The sequence below is a fragment of the Coturnix japonica genome, chromosome 4 (genome assembly GCF_054131305.1).
Source record: "Coturnix japonica strain WE chromosome 4, WE-NBRP24, whole genome shotgun sequence".
Classification (NCBI taxonomy): Eukaryota; Metazoa; Chordata; class Aves; order Galliformes; family Phasianidae; genus Coturnix; species Coturnix japonica.
Window position 1 is genome coordinate 55179960 of NC_140666.1, and position 25884 is coordinate 55205843.

At 35.2% G+C, this 25884-nt stretch overlaps 1 long non-coding RNA gene across 1 annotated transcript in view; it reads left to right on the forward strand.

Annotated features, from left to right (window-relative positions):
• Nucleotides 1-25884, forward strand: part of LOC107313578 (uncharacterized) — a 156104-nt gene that overhangs the window by 18873 nt on the left and 111347 nt on the right. The window contains exons 11-13 of the long non-coding RNA XR_014945381.1: nucleotides 156-251; nucleotides 622-712; nucleotides 3186-3256. This is a non-coding gene — a long non-coding RNA (uncharacterized LOC107313578). The remainder of the gene's footprint in view (nucleotides 1-155; nucleotides 252-621; nucleotides 713-3185; nucleotides 3257-25884) is intronic.

Below are 25884 nucleotides of genomic sequence, written 5' to 3' on the forward strand. Positions count from 1 at the left end.
TTTTGTTTGCTTACTGTCTCTGAAGATATGATCCTATGGTACTGATTATACTGTATACCAGAATGGTAAAATCATTCCCAATCCTTTTTTTTTTTTTTTTTTTTTTTTTTTTTTTTTTTTTAATGTATATATATACACTTCCCCCCCTTTCTTAGATTTCTATCAGGAAGAAAAATATCCACAGATTATAAATGCCTTGCTCTGAAAATTGTTAGCAACTGCATGTAATCTGAATTTTTATCCTGCAAAGGGTGAGTAGAAATCTTTTGTGTATGTTGTTTATGTTAATGTTCTGGGTTATTGCGTAGCATTTCAGAATAGCTCCTCACTCATTTTCTGTAGCCAACTACTTGTAGATCTTTGCAGATTGTAGCACTAAAAAAAGCCCTCAAAATTGTAAACATGTTTAGTCATGTGAGAATCTATCAATCTAGTCCATCTTGGAAATGCAAACCATATTCTTATTCTCTGATAAATGAGAAGACAGAACAATGCTAAGCCCAAGACTACTTGTGACTTACTTAGTCCTAAGTTTATCTTGCTTTTGTGTTTTCTTCTGATACTCCATTTCTAAGGTGCTGACTGTGCAGACAACATAAATACTTCTTTCCCATGTTGCAGATTCTTCTCATAGACTGCCATTCTTTTCAGAGGCAATCAGTAGAATGAAAAGGGCCGAAGGGGAGTTATTCACTCGATTTCTGATGGCAAGGTAGGATTTTAATATGTCTGCCTGATTTGAAGAATGATTGTTTGATAATGAAGAATAGATAAAAATATTAAAGAAAAGTTTACACTACTTGGGAAACATGCTAGGATGTGGCTTTGAGAAACACAAGTTATGCTTATAGTATGTATCATCTAATCTCTTTTTCTGACTTACTCTTTCTTCTCCCTGAATCTCCCTATTTCATTTTAGTTTTTTTTTCACTTTATTGTTAGGAACATTTATGGGAGACAGGATTTATGGTCTCCTTCTGCTAATAAATCCTAAGGAATATGACTACTTAAAGTGGGGAATACACAGCAGGAGAAGATGAACTCTTAATAAACAAATATCCTGTTTTCATGCAAATATTCTTAGTAACACAAACAAAACAAAGCAGAGAAGGAAATGCAGCCAAAGTGTTATACAAGCTGTGGTGTAAGTAAATAGGTTGGATTTCAAAATTTTCCAGAGGCCAAGAAGAGCTTCAAGTTATCCTCCAGGCTTTTCCAACTCATTTCTTCACGTGGTTTAATCCCATAATAATGGATGGAGAGTTGGAAAAGGAGAATTGGAAGGATGACAAAGCAACCTGAGAACTTCTAAAAATTCTCAGTTCCTATCTTGCTCCATATCTTCTCCTTGATGAGAGAATTTAACCTTAGAACTTGGCAGATTCCATTCCTTGAAGATTTTGGAAACTTTTAAAGTTACCAAGGTCATGTTATGACCCCTGTTCCAGTGAAAATACTATCTTCTTCCACAACCATGTGTTACTGTCTGCAAAAGGTACTAACAGGAGTTAATTGGTATTAAGTCTAACATTTGTCCATACTGACATGCTGAAATTAAATTTAGAAGCTTAATAATGTAATAGGGACATAATGACTTGGAGTTATTAATGAGAAAGGAAAATGTACACTGTATGGTCATCTGGTAATGGGTATGGATAAATACTCCCTACATCTCCTAGATAGTGTGACAACTGCAGTTACAGGAGAGGAGTCTCCATCTTGGAAACAGTGAATTGTGAATGAAAGTGGGTAATAACTGATTGTTACCTTTTGGGTAAATACTGTGGCCAATAGTGCTGATACGATCCATACACAAATAAGCAAAGAAAAAAATTTATTTGGTGGCTATTCTGGTAACTTTTGGACTTTCTGAGCCCAAGCATCAAGATTTCAAGTAGCATGGTCAAGGCTTGATCAGAAAACAAATGTCAGGATCAAGAAGGCATTAGAAAATATGTGCTTTACATACATGTTCACAGCTTAATGAGAAGCTTAATGGGTACTTCAGTCATTGTTGCTGCGTACTTATAAGGGGAATAAATTTGAAAATTGGGATCAACACTGTAGCAGAAAAAGCTGTCAGAAGATTCAATGACTGCAAATTGATCCTTGGATTATTTCAAATTAAAGAGAATATGCACATTGTTAACTACCATGGGAGAACTTTCCTGTTTTGGAGTCTGTTATATGCTGAAAATTTTTGCATCAGAATTATGCAATTTTGCAAATAGGAATTAAAATATTCACTTTCATCCAAAGAGTATTGTTTAATTTTGGGGACTGATGCATCACAGAGCAAATTAATACCAATTTTTTCATGCTTTGGATGATGTAAATCTTAGCCCAGACTTCAGGCTCATACTCTGATCTGAACTTTGTCTCTAGTAGATATCTTGCTCATGGATCAAACCAAAGAGTTGGTAATGAAAACTTTTGAATATCACAAACAGACGCTTATATGTAGCCAAAATTTGCAGCTGGCTCTAAACCTTCTATTGTACTGAAACAATATCTGGCTTCAGCTGTCTTTAAATGTGGGGAAAATCTGGACTTGAACTTCACAGTTTGGGAGCTTCTGTTTTTTCTTTGTTTTACTTGCGGGATTGCAAGAATATACCATGCATACTGTTGTACAAGTGCCACATGGTTACTGACTTTGGCAAAGAAAGATGTTTTCTCTATGCTGAAATGATATGGTAGACTTACCAGCTTATAGCCAGAACATTGTTACCATCCATGGAAAGAGTGAGAGACAGATATAACTCACTAGTGATTTTCTGTCATTACAACATGTTCTTCTTTCCTACTTTTACTAGGTTTCATTTTATTGAGGGAAAATCTCTCTAAAAGTAATAATCTGCAGGAAGTTTATGTTTGAAACAGAATTATTTTCTTTCTGACAATACTGTGATGGGAACATCACCTAGTAGAGCTTAGTGGTGAATGACATATACAAGTGCCCTGAGATGTGTAAGTGGAGTGGGGCCATTCAGAGGCTTGGATCCAAGGTACAAGCTTGGTTCCTCCAGACCATGCTGATTTAGAGCAGCCAGCCTGAGAAGGAAAAAACATTCAGATTTTTCTCCCCTGCATAGATTTTTATTTTTTTTTTCCCCTGAAATCTGTCACACTTGCAATACTAAGAATTCAATATTAATTACTTTACTTTCAATTTCAAAAAACAGGTGATAGTAACACAGGTTGGTTTACCTGAGCCAGCAAATGTAGTTCTCCATAACTGGAAACTAAATACAAGGTAAGTGTATTAATTTTGTTTAGTTTTAGTTTAATAAAGTGTATTAATTAATTTAGATGGCTGAAATAGCATCTATTCCATAGATCATTTTGCTGCAGGTTCCATAAGCCTCACAGCAAGCATTAGATCCCTCAGCAGAAGACAGAATATTATAGCTACATAATATCTTCTAGTTCCTTGCTATGTACTAGTCTGTTGAGTGACCATTGGCCAACACTTGCCTTTAGCCTACTGAGCTAAAGCTACTTTAGCATTTCATGTGGGTTTTTTGAAGTGAAAATTGACAATAAAAAAATTTATCAGTGTTGCCCCTTCAACTACCAATGGCCATTAAAAAAATTCAAGGAAGCACTACTTTAGTGATTTTGAAATTATAAGGCAGGCTAACCTCTGAAGTTTTGAGACAGAATGACTCAAGATAAAGGTTCCCTTTTGCACTCTATACCTTAAAACATTTTGCACTTTTCATTTCAATTTTGATTAAAGATTTTTATTCTAGCAGGCTCTTGGCTTTTACTTTTTAAAAACAAAGTTTAAAAACCAATGAAATTAGTTCCTTTTAATCTATTATATTATTAATACTATTAAATATATGGTATATTAGTATACCTTTTCTACAGAAGAACAAATATGTTTTATTTTTCTTTCATGACATGTACATGATATGTCTTGATTCATGTTATATTATTGTGCTTGAATGATCACATGATTGCACAAGTGACATGAGAACATAGTGGATCTTACTTGCCAGATTCAACACTACATTCACTAGAATAATATTCAGCTAGGTTATGTTCATTTTTCTGTCTTCCTTGTTAGACTAGAAAATATTTTAATGACTTCAGTTTTTAAGTACTTACAGGACTACTATGGGCATTGTGTGCTTTCAAAAATTCAAATAAAACACATAATTTCAACTTAACCCAAATTTTAGTCATATAAACAGTTGATTAAAAATGAGTAAAACCTCATACAATAATAAAATAAAAATAAAACATCTGTTCCACTGGTTATGTAACATGAATCAGTAATATACTTAATTTTTTTTTCCTTTGTAGCAGCTTATATGAAATTGCACGGTCTCATTTAAAGGGACATTATGCATTTTAAAACATTTAGAATTTTGCAGCAACGTACTAAGTAACATCTCAATTTTTCTGCAATATCTGAGTTTATATTGTATCTATTGAGCAGTATAGATCATTATTTTTTTCACTTATTTATCTTCTGATTATTTTCCATACTCCTATTTGGCCAGCTGTTGTGGGGGAAGAACTCTGCCATTGCCTTTTATTTCTTGCTGCCTTCATGAGATGAATTTCAGTACAACAGTTTACAGTGCAGTAGTAAACTTTCTCACTTGTTGGCAATTACACCATGATGTTTTAGACTTTATTTGGGCTGCTGTATGGAGCACTAGGTTGCTAGATATTTAGAGAGCTTTCAAAAGCCATGCCGTAGAATTAGTCAACTTCAGCTGAGTCTTGCAAAGGAGTCTGCTTTGTCACGCTTTTGTGAGCGGTTCCCAAAAATTACTGGCTTTCACAGCAACAGTAAAATATCAGCAAAAATGCTGCATCAACCTCTCTATAAGGTTTAAAATAAGTTTTTAAAATTTTGGACCAGAATGTAAGAGGATTGAAATTTCCTGAAGCTGAATTCATAAGCTTGTGGATTATTTGCCCACATATTTATACTGGAAAGGATGCATTTGCTATTTGTTTGCTATCACTTAGTAATGTATTTTTCTTCTGGTAACTTAAAAACATTTTCCAGAATACTTTCTGCGAACTTAACATCTTAAATTAGACCCCAAAATGGACATTCCAATGCAATTTATGTGTGATGAAGCCATCCCATTTTGTCATTTGGGGTAATGGCTTCTGGAGCTATGCTTGGAACACAAGACATTGCTAACAATGGAAAATACACACAACTCTTGAAAACAGATGAAGATCCAAGGTCTTCTGGTGAAAAGCTGCCTGTTTTTGATATCATTACTTTTTCAGGGATTTGAAGTATTTTACAAGCATTTAATTTCTGCTTGAGGAATCCATAATAATCTTGTTGTTTTTCTTGATCAGCTTTCTCTAATAGTTGTTGTACTTGCTCTCTAGAGCCCATTCAAATGATTTTAACACTGTATGTTCCAGATTGTGCTTGTTAAGGTGAGGGTCCTGCATGATCATAAGGCCAGTGGAGATCAAGCATTTTGAATAGATTTTGATTAGGTTGTCTAATGATTGCTTCTTTCTTGATTTTGATATGTAGTATTAGTGCCCTCAAACACATCAAAGTCTTGGTACAATCCTCCCTTTTATTTGTTATGCCTGTAGTTTCATTACTATCTATGACTGCATTTCACCTTCCCATTATGAACACAGTAATTACCATTCATTTTTCCTCCCTGATATTCTTAGTTATCTTTGTCACCAAATTCAAATTTCTTATTCTCATATTTGACTCTTTACATAAGCTTGGTGGCCCTGCCAGGCAGGGGGGGGTTGGAATTTCATGATCCTTGAGTTTCCTTCCAATCCAGGTCATTCTGTGTGATTATATGTTTGTTGCTCTTATCAAAGGGACATCTTCCTCTGACATTTCACTGTGTGAAGCTGAACTGTATTTTTAATAACTTTTTCTTGTTATGATTTTTCTGAAGGATCCCTCTCCATTCACCCTATAGAAAACTTTGTCTTCGAAGCTCATCTGTAATACCTGTCAAAAAGCACTGAATCTGGGGTACAGATGCAAGGATTTAACATTTTCATGATAATTTACAGTTCTGTTATAGTATCATTGAGTCCATCTATTGGCTACACACAGGACCACCTAAAGCTCTGACCCTATATCTGAGAGCATTTCTGAATGCTTGAACTCTATCAAGCTTGGTGCCCTGGGGAGTCCATTCCAGTGCCCAGCTGCTTTCTGGTGAAGAATCCTTTCCTGATACCCCACCTGAACTTCTACTGGCACAGTTCCACTTTGTTGTCTCTGGTCCTTTTGCTGTCTGTAATCAGAAAGAATGGATAGGTGCCTCACCAACTTGAGAAAAATAGAAAAATACAAATCCTTGTATCCTATTTTTGCATTCTATTTTTTTGTTTGTTTGTTTTTTGAATACTGATTGATGTTGTAGTCTGATACATCTGTTGGATAGAGTATAGGGTAGAAAGAGAAAATCAATAATGAGCTATTTCCGTATGAATAAAGGAATAAATTAATATAGTCACAAAATCTGTAAAATTACAAATGAATGGAGAAAAGAGTGGAAGAGGGAATGACTGCTCATTGTTTATTTTATAAGAACTAGGGCTTTAAAATAAGCTTGGTCAGCAGCAGATTCAAGAAGGAAAGACACTGATCACTGAGATATTGGATTTGAGTCAGGAAGTTCTTCTTTTCCATCTCACTGGAAACTGTGAGAGCATACTGGGGAAATATTACTCTGTTCTTCTTTAGACATCATTTATGGTCACAGGAGACAAAGTTCTGGCTTAGTCTCACCTGGTTTGTGCATTGTCCAGAGAAATCTCTCCCTGTTTTTGTTGTAGATTTTTCAAATATCCAAGTAGCCCAATCCAACCTTTGCTGTAAGTCACTGACTTATCATACCTAATTCCTGTCTTAACCTTGTTGTTTACTTTTCTTCTGTTGTCACTGGAGACACCTCTGAAGATGTCTCCACATGTTATAAGTGGTAGATTTTCTCCTAATGGCAAACTGATTTGGTAATCTGAAGCAATGTTCAGTGTATCAACATGTGATTCCTTTCTCTGCTCCCACCCATATTTCCACTGGCCCATTTCCCTTATTTTGTTCTCCATTTGATTCCATCCTTGCTATTTGTCTAATCAGGCCTGGTTGCACTCCTGATTTCTTTTTCAAAACGTCTTCCCTTTTCAATGTCTAGCTGCTCTCCATCCTCACACTTCCAGACTCCACATTCTATCACATCTACCTTCCTTCAGATGTAAGCTGAAGTGTCACATAGGATAAAAAGTGTCATTATATGTTCTTTAATATTTCAATCATGGGAAATATTTTGCTCAGCTGTGTGATGAGCTGTTATTATGAACTGAAAATAGGAGTCTTCAGTGAAATCTACAGTTTAGTTCCAACTTCCGGCTTGTGTTGGATTTGGTGAAATAATTGTTTTCTGTTGGTAGGAGTCTGGGTGGGCAAAGTGTAGATTTTTACGGGTGTAGTTGAAAGAGTATCCTTGACACAGCACCATTTTCCTGCTTAATCACCAGCTATGCTTCACAAACAAATTAATAAAGAAGGATTATTAACATACTATTCATCAGGGAAAAAAATCCCACATTTTCTCCCTGTCTGTTCCTTAGGAATAGGTAAATGTTTGGCAGAAGTTTCAAAAAGAGGTGTTGGAAAGCAGACTTCTGTTTTGGGAATCATCAACCTAAAAGACGCATTTGACAGTCATGTGAGAAATAACAGTATTGTAGGAAGTACTGGGGTTCTTTAACACTAAGCAGAGTTTATAGTCTCACCAGTCTCTCTTGGAAGTAATATATTACTCAGAGCAATGTATTGTCTGGAGCATTTTAAAAATTCTGAGTCTAACTTTGAAATTAGGTGCAAATCTAATAAGATAATTCTCTTTAGATCTCTCTTTCTCTACTCTACTTTTTTTTTTTTTTTTTTTTTTTTTTTTTTTTTTACCTTTAAGTTGTACCTTGAAAATATGAAGAGGCGAAATTTTTAACCATTTTTAACTCTCAAAAAATTGTCAGCAGGGTGCTTAAAAGGGTAAGTTAGGAAAGTCCCATCATTTGTTGCATGCAGAGATTGTGCAGGAGGGTTAATTGGTAGTCTAAAAAAGAGTCACTAGTTCTTTTCTCTTATATTGTTATGAATCATGTCCTTATGTCCATTAAAAGCATCCGTACATGCCTATTTTCAAATGATTTATAGACACACATCCTCTTTCTTCTCAAACATTCCAACACAGCGTGGTAGGTAGATGTTATATATTCCACCATAATTGGAAAAGAAATACTGAATTAAGTATGGTGTATTCATCCCATGGACTATATGTTGTAGAAGATAATGAGTGACAGGTGAGAAATCATGTGATATTATGATTTAGAATTATAGATGGAGCAGTAGCAAAGCCTTTTGCAGAACTTGGTCATCAGAACTGGATGATTACATAGATTACAGGTGTCCAACTTTCTGTCATACCTTGGCTGCATTTAGTAAAGAGGAATTCTCCTGGGCTGCTGTTGCTCTGAAAATAATGTTACCTGTTTATTTCCATGGAAACTAAAACAGATGCAGAGAGCATAATAATACTATTTGTTAGAGTAAATTGTCAGCTACAAAACAGTATTTTTCAACATAGTTATTGCCATTGGCTATGCATTTTTGCAGAGATGAACAAGAGTCTGCACGCTATGCTCATAAAAAAATCTTCACCAGCAGAGGTGACTCTCTGTGGCCACTGCTGAAAGGTGAGGCCACCACCCTTGGTCTCACTGTGCTAACATCCACTGCTTGATATCCATAAACATTCAGCAACCTCAATGAATGTCAGTGGGTGACATTATTTCTGCATAAATGAATTCAACGGCAAATCTTTGCTTCATATGTACTTCCATTTCAGACACCATTTTGTCAGACAGACCCTCTGCTGTCATCTGCTACATAGTAACAAAATGTAATGGAATATTGGCAGGAAGGTGCAACTTCTACTTCCATGTTACCACCATCTGCATCTGACGTTGTGGGCCAGCATAACATAATGGGAGGCATTCCTTTCAGATCAGCCCTCGTGAAATGTACAGTCTTGGTAATACATAAACAACAACACAATTTTAAATATTAAAAGATTAGATAGGAATAAAAATATTATAAAAGTAACTGGATATTTGTTCTTGTTTTTGTGAAACTAATGCCTCAGTCTGTTTAGATGGCAGTGGCTGTTGCTCTCAGTGAGATCTCAAGGTGCTCATCAGAGATTTTTGATGAAATTTTACTCTTCCTGTACTTCATCCTTGATAACTATTCACAAATGTGTGTACTGTCAAAAAGCGATGATGTGAGTAAGGTGTGATTGTGAAGCAAAGGATATTACTTTCTACTGTTCAGAGTATTGTATTTAGCCAGTGTATCAAAATACATACAGTTATTTGTCATCATTTGAGTCAGCTCTGCACAGCATTGTCCTACTTGTGCCCTGGTTTCAGTCTACACAGCCTTAACAGCACATTCCTGGTTTGGCTGGTGCTGAATGATGGGTGCACATCTGGGGCCGTTTCACATGGAGGAGCCACTGGGGTCAATGAATGGGATGTGCTGCAAACTGTGCTGGGCCCATAGGTTGGACATGCCGGACGCAGATGATAATAACTAAAAGCAATACAAAATGGTGAGTTGCTGGATTTGTCCATCAGAATAGTTCATATGATTTGCCAGTAGAACTGTATACCTAAAATGGTCCACTGATTTCAGTGAAAGTTTTAAGAGACTATGGAAAAGCTACTACTGCTACTAAATTGTATAACAGTTTAATTTAACATGCATTCATGAATTTTAAGCATTTGTAATATTTCACATATCTTCAGTTCCCATGTGTTGTGTCAATTTGTGCATTTTGCAGTTCACTAAGAATTTGTTCAGATTCACAGTCATGCTTAAGGCACTGCTTTTATCCTTAATTTCTTGAGCCATATGATAAAGAACCTTATGTTTGACATCATTGGGTTCAGTAAAACTTCTCCACTGAACCACTGGTTCCACTGAAAAACATTTGGATGAAAACCAATAGTCCAATATATCCTGCTAGACTACTCTCAGCATATCCAGCCTCCTGGTCTTTCTCTTTGTGTTCTGCCTTGTAAAAACCTGGCTATGCTTACAGAAATGTACAAACACAAGAACAAAATGGATGCACTCCATGTTCTTAAAAATGTCATATCTTGGCTGTGCTGAAAGTGTGTTCCTGCTTGGCCGTAGCAGTGGCTGTTTTTATGTTGCTTTTTATCATACTGATGCTGCAGGAAAAATCCTACAAAGCCATCTGGTTCTTTTGCCTTCTTATTACCTCTGCACACTTTTTCCATATATTTTATTTCTCATGTTTTACTTAATTGAGTTTTAAATAGCTCAGTTGGTAAAGTTTCTGTAATTTCTTTGGGACCCCTTCAATCATGTATGAAATTGCCTGGTTAAGACTAACAAATAATATTATTAAATTAGAATTTCCTTTTCACTTAAAAGTGTTCCAAGTTTTATGAATAAACTTAAACTCCTATCTATAAGCCAACATCTCTTTGGAAAACAAGATTCTTAAGGGTTGTGTTGATGTATTAAAGTGCATAGAACATGTAACACAATCTCAGAGTACTTATTGAACTGTGGAGAAAGCAAATAATCTGGTAATGGTTATCTTGTTTATTTAAAATAATTGAAAAGTAGTAATAATTAAAGGAAAAAAAACCCACAGCATTTAATTGTGGTTTTAGGGGTTTCGTTAGTACTCAAGAGCAGGAAAAAAAAGAAAAATGTTCTTGATTCTTTAGACTTTTAGTTAGTAAAAAAACATTCATTTTAGTTCTCTAGTTTTAATAAGCAAATGTCTGTCTTTAAGGTACTTGTTAATTTATTTGATTTTAAATTGTATATTTTGAAAACTGGATACGAAAAATAGCGAAAGACTCCTGTTTAATCTTTTGTTTCGCTGTGGGCACATGATAACTAGAAGATATTTGGAGAAATCTACATTTCTTTACCAGTTCACCGAAGTTGATGGTAACTAAAAGCTCTGTTTTGAAATAAGGGATGCAGTCTTAATTCCTGGCTTTCTTTCTGAAGTTGATTCAATATTTACCTCTATATGTCATCCAGCCAGGATTAAGGTGGAGTTCTTATTCTGCACAATGCGTTCAGTGCATCTCCTCTGTCCTACAACTTGGATTTGAGCTTTTCTATTCTTTCAAGCAACTCTCAGTATATCAGCATCGTCACTGAAGAAGAGAACAGATATTTTAACAAAACTTTTAAAACTGTTGATAACAACTTACAACATTTTCCTTAACTTTAGATGAGCTGCAGAATAGCTAGCTAAATACTACAGATCTACCAGTGTGGGATTCAGTCCAAAGCCATCAGGTGTCTTTGACAAAAGAAAGGCTAAAAACAGATATTTTGACTTTGAAGCCAAAAACAGCTGATGTCTTTTCACAAATGAGACAAACATTTCTATTCATCAGTGGCATTACAGTCATCCATATGCATGTGCACGTATATTGGATTACAGGCTCTAGTTTTTATATAGTGTGTTGCTGGGTAGCTGGCAGGAGCCAATTTTCACTTTCCTTTTTTTTCTTTTTTTCTTCTTCTGGTCCTACTTCATCTTCTGCTGCTCTTCAGGCCATTTTCCTCCCAAGTAGGTATAAGGAACTGAACAGAGGAAGAGCATAAATGTTTTGGTTTTTCTTTTTTTTTCTTTTTTCTCTCTTTTTTACCAATCATCAATGTCATAAGCCTGACGAAGTTCCCAGGAACAGCTGGAAAAGTCAGGACAATAACATTAATTAAAATAAATCTGAAGGGAGAACAATTTATCAAATGAATATAATAACACAAAGGAAAAAAAATAGGTTTATTGCTGGCCTACTCTCAGCTTGAAAAGCTCCCATTTTCCCCCTTTTCTGACAGCTTCTGTCCATGTAAACATGTTGTTCTTCCTTCTGAAAGAATAGTATTTGTGTAGACACATAAAAGACTAGAATTTAGCCTCTACATGTTATCAAGCTATTGATATTGTGTACTCACAAATCTAGAATTAGCTGTGGATATTGTCCTCCAATCAATAGATTTCAGCAGTATGGAATTATGTTGAGACTTAAAATAACTGAAATTCAAATTGTAAGTAAGATCTTAGTTTGATTTTTCTACATTATTTTCTACAGCCCGATTTCTTTTCAGAATGGCATTTAACATTCTGACTCATGTTACTGAAAGATCTGAAGTATGACTCCACATACTTACTATGGTTAAAAAAAGTCAGCATAATAACCATGCTGATGAACACAACTTCCCAGTAGGTATGCTGGAAGAAGTATGCAGAGAGATCTCTGAGTGGAGAAAGGTGGCAGACAGGACCTGTTCTCTAACGTGGGCTAGGCAACAAGGTGCTGTTTGTCTGGTCCTGTACCTCTGATATTTGTGCAGGCTTTTCACCAGTAAGTCTCCAGTAGGCAAGAACAATATCATTTGGTGCTGAGTTTGTTAAGAAAGATCAAGGTTTATATGCTGCTGACGCCAACTTAAGAATCCACAGTCAGACAGTGATTTCTGCACATTCTACTTATTTGTCTTTTTCTCCCTCTGAATTTTTCTGGTGAGGTTATTTCTCCTATAGTTTTATTTTCTAATTGATAGATACAGTAAAAAATAACTTCTCAGTAATGAGAAAATGACTATGTGTTTGAAAGCCTCAGCTGAGGACTGTACAGTTGGTAAGACAATAAAAAAATGAAACTTTTTTAGGATGTTTACAGGTTGAAAATTTTAATAATTAGAAAACTTTGCATTCATTAATAAGTTAGCAAGAAATCTAAATTCATGATTTTCAGCTATATCTCAGATATTCTGTAATTTGTTGTTAATAAGCTGGAGATGTTTTTGCAGCAACACACAGAATGATCATCCATTCTGTTCTGAAAACAAAGATAGCTATGAGCAAAATGGGCTTATACTTCTGTCTGTGGTCTGCCTTGAAAAGGCAGGAGGGGCAGTGCCCAAAACAGATTAAAGACCTACTGGAGTGGAAATCTGCTCGTTCCATTTATTGATAACCAGAAAGAATAGGAAAACAAGAGAGAAGCAACATGATGAATGCAGCTTGCTAAACATAGAGTGAGACCTTCATGAAAGATAGTTAACCTATTTGTCTACTCTTCAAACTCCTCATCAGTATGCTGCCTTACGTGGTGGGAACATCTATTAATTACAACAGAATTATAACAAGATAAAAATTGTAACCATGGTTATGGATGATGCACAACAACTTGCAGTGCTGCTCGTGCAACAAAATCACACGCAGAGCCGCCTCCTATAGTTGTCATCAGTGCATTCATAGCCTGATTCTTGAACTCTGTGATTAAAAGCTGCTGAATATCTTCCCCCATTATTCTCTCTCCTGCCTACTTTTATTTCCCGTGAAGATTTGGACCTCTGTTCTTTGCATCTCCTGCCATGGCTCACAATCCTGCTTCTTGGTTCTTTCAACCTGCCATGTCTAATAATCACGCACAGAAAACGCTTATGCAAGCCAGTTGGCTTAGATTTCTGTCTTAAGGGAAGAGTGCATCTGTTTTTTGGATTAAATCATGCTTATAAAGTCGTGCTTATTCAGTTGACAGGGGAAAAAAAAATGCATAATTTAAAGCTTTCATTTGCTTTTGTGCTAAAAGATTTCAGAGCCTTAATTCACCCTCGTTTTATTCTAGAGCAATACAAAATTAGAGTTCATTATGGTGATCCAGTCTCTCCTTTTGTCTTGATTGGAGACGCAGTAAGCTCTTTGCCAGGAATGTCGACTTTCCTCAACAACCATTTCAAGGCTTGCAAGCTATCTGTTGTTTTCTCAGTAGGCTAATGAGGGTGGATTAGCGTCCATCAGATGTACCCTAGGAATGAGCCAAAAGCTGAAAGGAAAGATAAATTGCAGTGCCAAAGAACTTCCACCTTTGCAAGGACTACTGAAGTGAGTCACAAGGTGAGACTTTGTACAGTTGCAAAGGAGATTCTTTTATCACTGGACCGCGTCCCCATCGTGAACCATGAAGTGACAATGAGAGCTGTTGACTTCTCGTTTTTCTCGTTCCAACAACAATTGTTCTCTGGTTAAAGAAACAGAAAATTTCAAAGTAAAATGTGGCTTTGAATACAAAATGTTTAACTAGAAAAATATCAAAATAAAAATGTTTTCTTGATGAAATACTTATATATATATATATATATATATATATATTTTTTTTCCTAATCAAAATTATTAATATAGACCTTTGTGTGTGTTTGTGTGTGTGTGTGAAATGTTTTACTTGACCTGAATCTGTGACTTCTGTCAGACCAAGTTTAGCTATAAAATTTTATAGTGATCTATTCTTCTAAATGTGACTGAAAGGAGGACTTTGTCAGGAGATCTGCCCAACATCTCTTTTAAAATGTGTCTGTAAGGAAGTTGCTTTTTTGTTTTTGTTTTGTTTTTTAAAGGTAGATTGGCCACTGAGGGATTTATTTGTCATTTAGACTGTATCCATGGTCAGTACAGACGGGGAAAAATAAAGAAAAAGAAAAACTAAGGAGTTTTAACACACTACTAATCTGTGCTTAAATTTGACTTCGGAATAGGTCAAATGTGTAATCTGAAGCTGTTTATTCCCCTATTGGCTGAAGAGGCAGTTCAGATGATTGGCTCACACACAGCCATGAATACTGCCACATTTGAAATGAGGTGAGAAGAACCCTGCTTTTAAATCCTTTTGAGGTTTTGGGTTTCAGAAACCAGGAAAGTAGTTGAAAGAAAGGTAAAACTTTAGGTAGGCTTCATGCTCAGTAGCAGCCAGTGCTGACTTGTGGCAAGAGCATGTGAAATTTCAGGTCCCTGCATTCTGCAAGTTGAGACTGAATAGATCTGTGGTGTTCTAGGGAGGCTGCATCTCTGTACATTAGCACTGGCAAGGGGTCCAGTACATTTATTGTAAATGAGAGTTAAGGTCTTCTGTGAATATCTGGAAAATGTATGTGTGCTACATTTTGGATAGAATTAGTGAGATTGTTCACTAATTTTTAAGAATTATTATGTTACGTTTAAAAAATGTAGGTGTTGAACCACTCAAGAGGCTAAAAGCTGTTCTGATGGAGCAACAGGAAAATGTCCTCTCAACTCTGATAGGTGCATTTCTTTACGGGAAGCAACCTGAAGATTGGTAGAATCTTGGTTCGTGTATGCTTTTGATAGTATGTACTGTTGAATGAAATGTATTGTGACAGATAGATGTGCGCTAAGATTTATGAAATACGTGGTAAAATGCATAGAGGAAAATCTTTCAGACTGCTGTGTGTTCTTGTACACAGTCTGTGTCACTACAGATTCACTGAACTTTTCCTCTGATAGTTTGGCTTTCACCCCAGTCCTGAGGTCTGTACCTGTCATGGGAAAAGATTCATGAATCCATGATGCGCAGTAGCTTCGGGATCCCTTTGTATGGCCTCAGGGCATCTTGCCTTGAAGTGTAAGTGCTGCAGTGGTTAAAAGCAATAAGCCGTTCCTCTTCTAGTGTGCATATTTTACAAAAATAAGAGTGTCTGTTGCAGTTTTGAGGCTTGTTTTGGAACCTCAGGGACCTCTTAATTTGGAAACTCCCTCAGTGGCTTTTTCTTCATGGTGATTTTATACAGTGATAGTTAAAAGGAAAAAAATATATTCATTGCTTGTAAGGTGCATAGAGCCAATCATCATGTTAATTACATGTCCAATACAATGAATAATCCAGCACTTGTATCATATGGTGTATAACCTGGGTTTTGTCAGTTGCTGCTTTATATTTTAAATGAACACTCCCAAACAAAACTGTCTACAACTCCAATTATGTGAAGACAGAATCTGGTTCAGTGGTTTTCTTAAGTTTTAAAGCTTTACTGCTGTGAGAACAGCCGCTGACACAAACAATTCTGTAAACAGATTAAGCTAAAATGTAAAGCATACAACTTGTATTGCTGGTTCATTTGTAGCATTCATCCATGTTCTCCAAGAGCATAGTAATGGTGAGAATAATAATTACTTCAGAGCAAAAAATTGTTATGATTACAACTCATTATTATATAATTGTCTAATTCTACAACTTTGGAGAGTGTTTATGTTCTCAAAATTAATTAGTGTGGAGTGTAACTGCTTTTAAAATGTCATTCCTCTCAGATCTATGTGGTTAGGAATGTATGCCTCAGTGAATATACACTTCATTATTATCGAATATAACAGTTTATTGTTCATTACACAGAAAACTGCAGTTGAGGCATTTCACAGCTTCAAGATTATTATTATCCCTGATTAAATTACAGAAAGACTTTTCATGGGTCAGTAAATTAAAATAATTTTTATTTGCAATGCATTAAGAGAAATATTTATGGAAAGGATAAATGTCATCAATCCTCTAGGGGGAAAAAACAGCAGGCAGTTTAGAAAAGAGAAATAGAAAAGATAAATTAAGATATGTTTCTGCAAAATAGTCATTACTGTAATGGGGAAAAATTCTCACCCTGCCCCCCCCCCCCCCCCCCCAAAAAAAAAAAAACAACAAAAAAAAAACAACGAAAACCAACTCTTTGCCATGTTGTGATTAGACCTCACTTGTGGAGATGGGAGATATGCAGACATTTCCTCAGTTTAAATGAAATGATGACTTCAATTGTAAAAGGAAACATTCTTTGGGATTGCAATTGCAGATGGTCATGTTGCTCCCTTTACCCAGTTTCAAGGTAATGATATCTCCTAAGGCTTCATATCAGATTTTTTTTTTTTTTTTTTTTTTTTTCCTGGTTGTATCAGCCTGTTTTTAATGGAATAGAAATTGCATGGCTCAGCTCAGGCTTTTCTGTGAAGTTCTTGAAATCATTCAGTTGTCTGTAGCACATGCCATCAAAATTAAGCTCCTTAGGAAGAGCTGTTTTTACACACAATCTTGTTGGTTAGGCAAGTATTTTACATTAGTTCACATAAATTAGAGCTATAGTCTAGAACAACTTCTACCCAAGGTAAGCTACTTGGCCAGCTTTGCTGCACTGACTTAACTTTTCCTATTCCAAGAATAGGACCTGGCTTTTGTTTCTGGCATGGGAAAGAAATCTTGGCAGTTTATTCACTATTGCTGCTCCTTTGAGACCAAAATACATGTTGCTGGCCCTCTCCATCAATTTTCTTCAATCCCTAAATGACCTGTAGATTTTTTTCTCTGATTTTTGTTAAACACATCAACTTTCCTGAAAAGCTGTACAAATCAATAATTTAACTCTCGTACATTATATTTTCCTGTTAGATTTCTTACTGAGAGAAAACAAAGAAAGTAGCATAGGAATCAATTATGCCTTGGAATATCTCATTATAGCTTTGTTTTGTCTCAGCTGTTAGTAATTGTTGTCTCCAATCTCAGTTAAATATTACATGAACCAGAAATATGTAAATGAAATAGGTAAATAGCCAAAGTCTAATTTTATTTACCACCTAATAGAAAGATGGTGTTTAAAAAAGGAACGTTATTTTAAGGACAAATTTCAGGACTATGCTGAAGATTCAGAAATGTGGGTTTTTTTGTTTGTTTTAAACATGGATATACGTTGAAGGAGGTCACATTAAGTTGCTCTGTTAGTTCTTAATTTTTGGGAACTACATTACATTCCTACTCTGACTTGCTTTCTATGCTTTGCAGAAGGCCAGGTGCTTAAGTCAGAAGGTGTGAATAATTTCCCTTTTTCCCTCTCATACCCATGTACCTAAAAGATTTTCTATATTTTAAGACTCTTGTTCCAAAAAATAAAAATCATAAGTCTTGAACATCTTTGCTAATACTTTAATCATTTGCAGAAATCAACAACAAAACTCCATTGTCTTTATTTATTTATTTTTATTTATTCATTTATTTATTTTCTGTACAGTCTGTGGTATAAAAGTCAGATGCTTCAATAACATAATCATCCAGACTCTCTCTGTAAGGTTTTCATATAACTGTGTTGCATGTCTGCATTGCCCTATGGAGTGTGGCTCCCATAGAAACCTACTGGTTAATTCTGCCTCATTAGGGCATCTCATCCATTTCTTCTTCCTGTACAAACAAGTGAGTACAATTACTGGTACTGTACACGTGGGCTGGCATCCTTGTGCTCAGTGATGCACAATTCCTTCCTGCCATGACCTTCCTCTTGTGCTTCTTGGATAACCATTGACTCTGGAACATCCAAAATGGCCAATAGTTTCCAGAACAGCAGCACCAGGAGACTTAATTACAACCATTTTCCTATTTATGCTGGCAAATTGGCAACCATGTCACGGTCTGGATCACAGAAGTTTGAATGGAGACGAGCCTCATAAATAGCTTTTTATATTTCTTTTTCCAAAAACCTTTCAAACTTGATTTTATGATATGCATGTAAGTTAAACAACACGAACTTCTGCTGCTTGAATATGGAGGATTTCCAGAACATGTTCTAGAAGTTTCTTTCAAAATTTCCTAGAAAGAAGTCAGCATTTTGGGGAGCCAGAAGCTACAACTGAGCCTAAGTTTCACTGCCTCTGAAACTTCCAGGGAGAAGAGACTTTTGTAATCCAAACCGTCTGACAAGGATCAGCCTTCTGCTCCAGTTTCATTCTTAAAGGAAAATGTGAGATACTGAATACTTAATACAGATACTTAATGTTTTAAAATCTGCATTCATGTAAACTACAAATACATATATTTAAAACATAACAAGGACACAATAACAATGATTTTGCAGAGAATAAACAAACAGAATAAGAAATCTGCTGATGACAGATGTTATGCTACACTTTGAAGTATTTAGACGGAATCGATAGTTGCTGTGGAGAAATTAGGTGATTCAGCATAGCAGTGCAGGTTGCTTATTCTGAGTTGAGAAGAACTGGAATTCTCTGCACCCCACAGAGAAAATCCAGGAGCTCAGCTGATAGATTAGGGTTTAAGTATTAAGGTAAGTAAAGTGTAATATAGGTGAATGAACCCTTCCTGAAAATCCATTGCATAAAATTGTCTCTGCAGTTTGTATTAATTTTTTATAAACATGCTAAACAAAATTTGTTGCTAATATGTTGGAATATTATCTATCAGTCTTAGGTACTAAACACGGAGTAATGCTGGTGTGTTACCTCTTCCTAAGGTGAACAGAGCCAGTAAATCAGTAAATGTTATTAAACATTTTACTGATTCTCAATGCTGATGCATGTTACCCATTAGGTATCTTGGAAAAGCAGTTCTCCATACTGAGAAATTTTTTCCAACCAAATCCTCCTCTTCATATTTATTTATTTATTTATTTATTTATTTATTTTTCTCACAGAGATTTGAGTTATATTCTTCTTTCATGATCTTTCAGTGTCTCTAGCTGTCTATCTGAAATACAGAAGAAAAGAAGAATGGTAATGTGTTGCGATGTACTGACAGCAACTCTTTCTAAATCTCATTCTGTAAATTACATTAATGTAATTCTATAGGTTTCTCAAGGCTTTGCTAAAACAAGCTTTTCATTGGAAAGATATGGAAGACAAGGCTAAATCCAGTTGGATACTACAGTAGTGCTGAGGTAGATTAATGGTTTTGGAAATGCCTTCAGAATATTTCCTTTCTAATTACAAACTGTTGTCTGAAAAAGTCATTTTGACAGATACAGCCAAGCCTCAAATATACTTCCTTGTTCCAAATAGTTACCAAACTTTTAAAAACTGTTTTATTGTTTTACTGTTTTGTAGCTGAGAATATATATCTATCATGACAATTCATAGGTACTGAGCATGTGCATATTACAATCTTTTGTATATAGAAAAAGAAGCTAGGTATCACTACTAAGAATCTGGACTCAGAACAAAATGTAACAGTTTATTTACTAACCTATTCCAATCAAAGATTGATTATTATTATTTTTTTTTTTTACCTCTCTCATAAGATTACTCCTAAACTCTATCTTCACTACTGGAGAGAGTTTTTCAGTAAACCCCTTCATCCATTTATTCTTCATAACAATTCTTCTTTAGCTACAAGATACTGTTTGGTGTTTTGTTGTAGCTACAGTAATGGGCGGATGGTTGGACTAGATGATATTGTAGGTCCTTTCCAACTTTGTGATTCTGTGATTCTATGATAAAAGCAAAGCAGGATTAGAATTTCTAGTGGAAAAATTATGAAGTCTGGAATAAACCAAATGTTGGAAAGTTCAGCATAGTGTTTACCTATGAATTAGAGGGAATGAACCTCTAACATTTTTTAATTGTGTAGGTTGGCATGTTAGTTATTAGCTCAAAAATTGTTTTTTAAAAGTTCACGTCAATGCTCTTTTATTTTGATGTTTTAGCATAGCTACACCACTTACACATAGAAAACTGAATGTGAAGATATTTGTTTTTTATATTCTTTGCTCATGTGCACTTTATTTTGTTTACACATCTTCCTGTAAAGCATGAATTGTGGCATAGTTGTTTACTCCTGCCATTGAATTATCCTGAGTCATTCCTGTGGAGAACAAGGGATGCTCACCTGAGTGAGCTACTGTTGCCTTTAAAAATCAACCAGAAAAACCTTCTCAGGTGGGGGTGAACTGCAATACTGTTCCTGCTAAAAACACTGTTCCAGAAGAACAATTCCAGTAGATTAATGTTCAGTCCTTGGGTCCCTGGTCACAGTAAGGTATCTGTCTGATTCTTTTGAAATGGAAATATTTTCATTTGTTTGGTCTAATGCAACATGATAAAGAGATTTGTCTGTGAAGGATGATTTTTCTTTCTTCAATAAGGAAGGGGAAATCTCCACACTTTTTGTAACTGTGTGTCACCTTGGAGGCTGGAAAAGATTTCTGCCGTCAGGGACAGAAATGCATTATCCTGTTCCTTTAATTTGGAGAGCTAGTACAGAGAAAATCCCTAATCATATCAATGACTTTGTTAAATTCGTTTTAACTTGAGTGCTTGGATGATATGTAAAAAATTTGATGTGGATTACATACTTTATTATATGATGGATCTGTTAGTGGAATTTATTTTTTTCTATTTTGATTAAAACAAGAAAAAGCATTCTGAAATATGATACTGGTTTCACATATACCATGTATCACTAACACTTCTTAAAACAAAAATTTTGCTAGCATTTTGACTTGTTCTACAATGACTAAATGGGAAAACTGTTTCACTCTGAGGGTAGCTATACTCGTTTTAGTGAAAGTGATAAGGTGGTAGTGTAGACACATTACAGGTGGTTGTTTTATGTGACAAAATGTTAAAATACCCAAATACTCCTACTTTTGTTCCACTAAAGCTATTACCTCTGGAGCTCTTTTGTGGAGGAAATTTATTTTTCTAGTAACTTGTACTTTCTTTCGCAAGTTTAACCATTACAAATCCACTCTGTACAAAAATCTCTGTGGTTTTGTAGCTGCCTTTGCGTACATATATCTTTCCTTCCATTGCTGAATAGCACCTTTGACATTTGTAATTTGTACTCAGGAACTGAGTCTGAGTTTAGAAATGACAGATGTAAATGTAAATTTGAACATTTGGATTTTTGCATACCACTCTGATTGACATAGCCTTCCACCTCACAAAGGCAAGAGCTTGGAATGTTTCTGCTTCCAGAATATTTGCTAGTCTGAGATTACTACATTAAATAAGGGGATAGTTGTTGCCCTCAGTATAACTAAATTAGACTTTATATGTGAAGTCAGTTGTAGATTTTATTTGTCTTGGGAATCAAGGCAGTGTGTAAACATTTCCCTTACTATTTTTTTACCATCTTACCTGTAGGAGGGACAGTTTTAACGGTAAAATATTCCCCCACCCTACACCTCCTAACGATTAATCACTGCTGTTCCACAGAGATTGCAATCTATTGTCATTTTCTGCATGTTAAAGCTGTTACTGCAATTGATGGCATGTGGTCTTTATAATACAATCCAAAAGAATTTAAAACCATTCATCTATTTACATATGTTTTAAATTACCCATTGAAATTTAACAGAAGATTGGCGATGTCTCATTTGAAATTATAAAGGGCTCTTCTACAGAAGTTGCAGACAGTGATGTTGTGTTCCATGGCTTATATACAACTGAAAGTTGATTTACTTATTAATGGGCACACAAAACAAAAAAATGTGGGGGGAACAATGTGAATTTGGAGACTGCATGTTCAACGGGATCACATTAGGTATCTGGTTGTAACATTCTAATATTCTCTGTGTTTTCTACATAACATTTTTTGTATGTGTATATGTATATATTTCTTGTATAAGTGTATATAACTTTTTATTTTAATTTCTAAGATACTTTCAAAAAATCTGCAGATCAGGTCCACCTTTATTTCCACCATGCTTTACTAAAATGAAAGTTAAAATTTTTGGTTTTAGACTTACATAGTGTGAGGAAATAGAAGATTTCTCATTAACTTTTCAGTCTTCAGAAGCAGAAATGTCCTCCCTTGAGCTATCCATGCTGTGATCAAAAGGATGGGAAAGTACCATTCCTTCTGGACAGAGAAAGAAGTCACCTTACCCACTTCTTCTTTTGCCAGGTACAAGCATATGAGACCCTATGCTGAAGAAGGTTATACATTTGGGTAGTTACATTTTGGTTCCAATCTCAAAACTTAGGAGACCTAGTGTTTCAATCAACAGTAGCATTTGAGTTTGTTAACATCAACACAAATTTTAAGTACAAATTATATTTCTGTTCAATGGAACACAATTGTTTAAAAATGTAAGATATGAGTTGCAATTTTTACTTGGATAAAATTACAAATTTTTTTTTATTTTTTATTTATTTTTTTTTTTTTTTGTAGTTATTGAGTGGAAGACCAGTGGTTCCACTGCGAACAGACTTAGAATGTGGAAATTTCCAACAGCTTAGAATTACTCATTTTGAATATGAACCATCTGAATGTGTATTAGAACCTTTAGAACTTCAGTGCTGATTTTCACAACTGTAAAAAAACTGGAAAAGCTCCAATTTCTTCTGTTGTTGTTTTCCTTGTTTCTTTTCTTTTACTTTCCAAATACTATCTACAAGTCTTCAGCTCCCAGGGAGTACAGGAATGCAAGAACTTCTGTGAAATTCTATGTGTTGATGACCTTGAATTTCTCATATTTTAGGACTCTGTTTTTGCAAGAGTCTCTTCAACAGCATTTTCTGGAAATGCTGAACTTCAGATCTGCCAGAGAGCATCAGAGGTGCATAATAGTGGGTCTGTGGTGACTGGAAAAGATGTAGAACAGGAGATAGAGAGAAGGAAAGGAGGAGGTTCAGGAAAAGAAAGGAGATAGATGTCTTTCATATGAATACAAAGTAATTTCTCAGTTTTGTTGGGTTCAGAAAACGGTCAAAAGTAGGTAGAAACCTATGTTCTTGTAAGGACTGTTTAGCTCTGGAGATGCTTATTGAAAGACTTCAACTTCAGAATGTTTCTAGCCAGATTCTATTTATTACTGGCACATTTTGAAGTTTCAAATAATACTGTGCAGGTTTTATTTCTCACTTTCTATTAGTGAATTCTGTAGAGTTATGTGCTTTTTCATTCTCAGTTTTCCAAAACTTCCAACGCATGTCTTGCCAGCAGTAAAGATGATTAAAGGTTTCTGAAGAAGTAGACTGCTGCTGGAAATCTGAAATGGATCCCACTGAAATGTCAGAAGTCTTTGGAAGTATGTATGGCTCCTTGTTATTAGAAATGCTTACAGACCCTTCTTGAAGAAATCTTTGGCAATAGGGCCACTTCATTGCTGTTTGGTGTGATTTTTTCTGAAATAGGCAGGATAGATATGTAAAATTACTACAGGTGGAGGAATCTGTGAGGAAGGATGAGCTTGGACTTTCATCTTGACATTGTAGGATAGCATATGAAGATATGCTAAAATATACATCTAAGACACTGCCTGAATACACTTCCACAGATTCTCATTCCATTATGCCAGTTGTTCCCCACTTAGTTTTTAGAATAGCGTTCTTGAGCATTTCCATCTGACTATGAGCTTTTAGTCTTTTTCATCCCAAAACACACTTCACTGTTATAATTTCTTTCCTTTTTACTTTCAGTCTAAATTAATGCAATGCTCTCTGCTAGGTATATGAAACACTGTTTGGTTCATATTCATCATCAAAGTCTCTACTGGGCTGCAAATGAGAAGTTCAAATGTTGCACTGATGTATGAATATGCAAAAGGATTAAGGTGTTTTCAAACAGTATATATATATATATATATGACAAATATATATATATATTATGACAAAATATCTGTGCTTCAGTTTTTTGAAAGGACTTAGTAGAGTTTTGAAGGGGTTTTGTGGCATAGTGGCTGGCTTAGCAAGGAACTGGAGTTAACACCAGAAGGTAGTTTCTTGTCCCAGATTTTTCTCTCTAGTGCTGGGCACCATATAGATAAAATATCTATATATTTAGGTCTTATTTTTCAGATATTTTCTCCTTACATGCTTGATTAAGGTGATAGAAATGGCTTTGCAAATATCCAGTTATTTATAACATTTATGAATTTTTTAAATTATTATTATGTTTTCTATAGAAAGTTTTATAAATATTAAAAAACAAACAAACAAAAAACAAAAAACAAACAAACAAACAAAACCTCTTCCCAGTTTGTTTTCCTATTGCTGGCAGAGAAGTGCAGTCATGAGCCTGTAGTCTTCATCCAGGCACTGGGGATATGGAATTAGTAAAGTTGTTAAGCCACATGGTGATTTACTGATTTTTGGTTTATTTCTGAACCCGTTTTCCCTTGAGAGCCAGTTTAAATAGTTGCCTTACAATGTTGAAGCTCAGGAGAAGACTAGGAGAATGCAGGAACATTTTCCTTGGCTAAAGTCCACTTTTAAATAATGCTACCTTAGCATTGTATAGGGAAAGAAATCCATTCTTTTTTCTTTTAGTTAGAATCTGAGGCTTGTAACCTTGAGGTGATACCTGAGAATTTTATTCATTTTGAAGTACTGATTCCTTTTAAGTTTTTGTCACACTCTAGAATGCCTTTTAGGAGGCAACATATTAAAGTCTTCTCACCCTTACTCTTATGATAGTCTAAGCAAATACTTAACTGACATGTCTTGGAAAGACAGAAAAAGGATGGTTCTTCCATTACTAAGATTTTACTGACCATCAGCTAATAGTCTTACAGGACATATTTTGACCACATTCTCTATTCAAGTGGCTTACAGAACTATGTTGAAACAATTACCTAATGTTACAAGATGATGAAGAGGAGCTTAAAAATATCCAGAGCAAGCCATGCAAAAAACTGAATACTCTTTTTTTAAAATTTTCTTTTCCAGATAAGTCTCAGTCAAAGACAGCTTTACCTTACCCTTTAGGAATGTTCTGTTTGAAGCAGACCTAGCTAATCCATGAGTCATTATGGAACAATTTGCAGTATATCCCAATCCACATTGCACTTATTCTGCACCACAAAATGGGAGAGAGAAATACAAGTTATTTATTTATGTCAGATGACTCTTACAGAGTCCTAATGACATAGCTTTTTTACAGTAGTTTTTTTAATGGTCAAGATGATGCAAATTGGCTTAAATTAAACTTTAAGCTGAATCACTCATAATAATCTCTCTAGGCTTGCCTGAAAAAAAATATACTTGCAAATTGTATTAATCATGCAAGAAACATTAGATGGAACATCACAAACTCTGCAGTTTTCACTATATTAATGTTTAAACTCAGCCAGTTGCTGTGGAACTCACTGCTGTTGGGATCTACTGCACAAGAACTATAGCTTTTTGATTGCATATTGAGTCTAGCCTGCTCAGATACTTTCAAAGCTTCAATATTTTTTCCAAGATGCAGATATATGCATTGGAGTATTTAGGGATG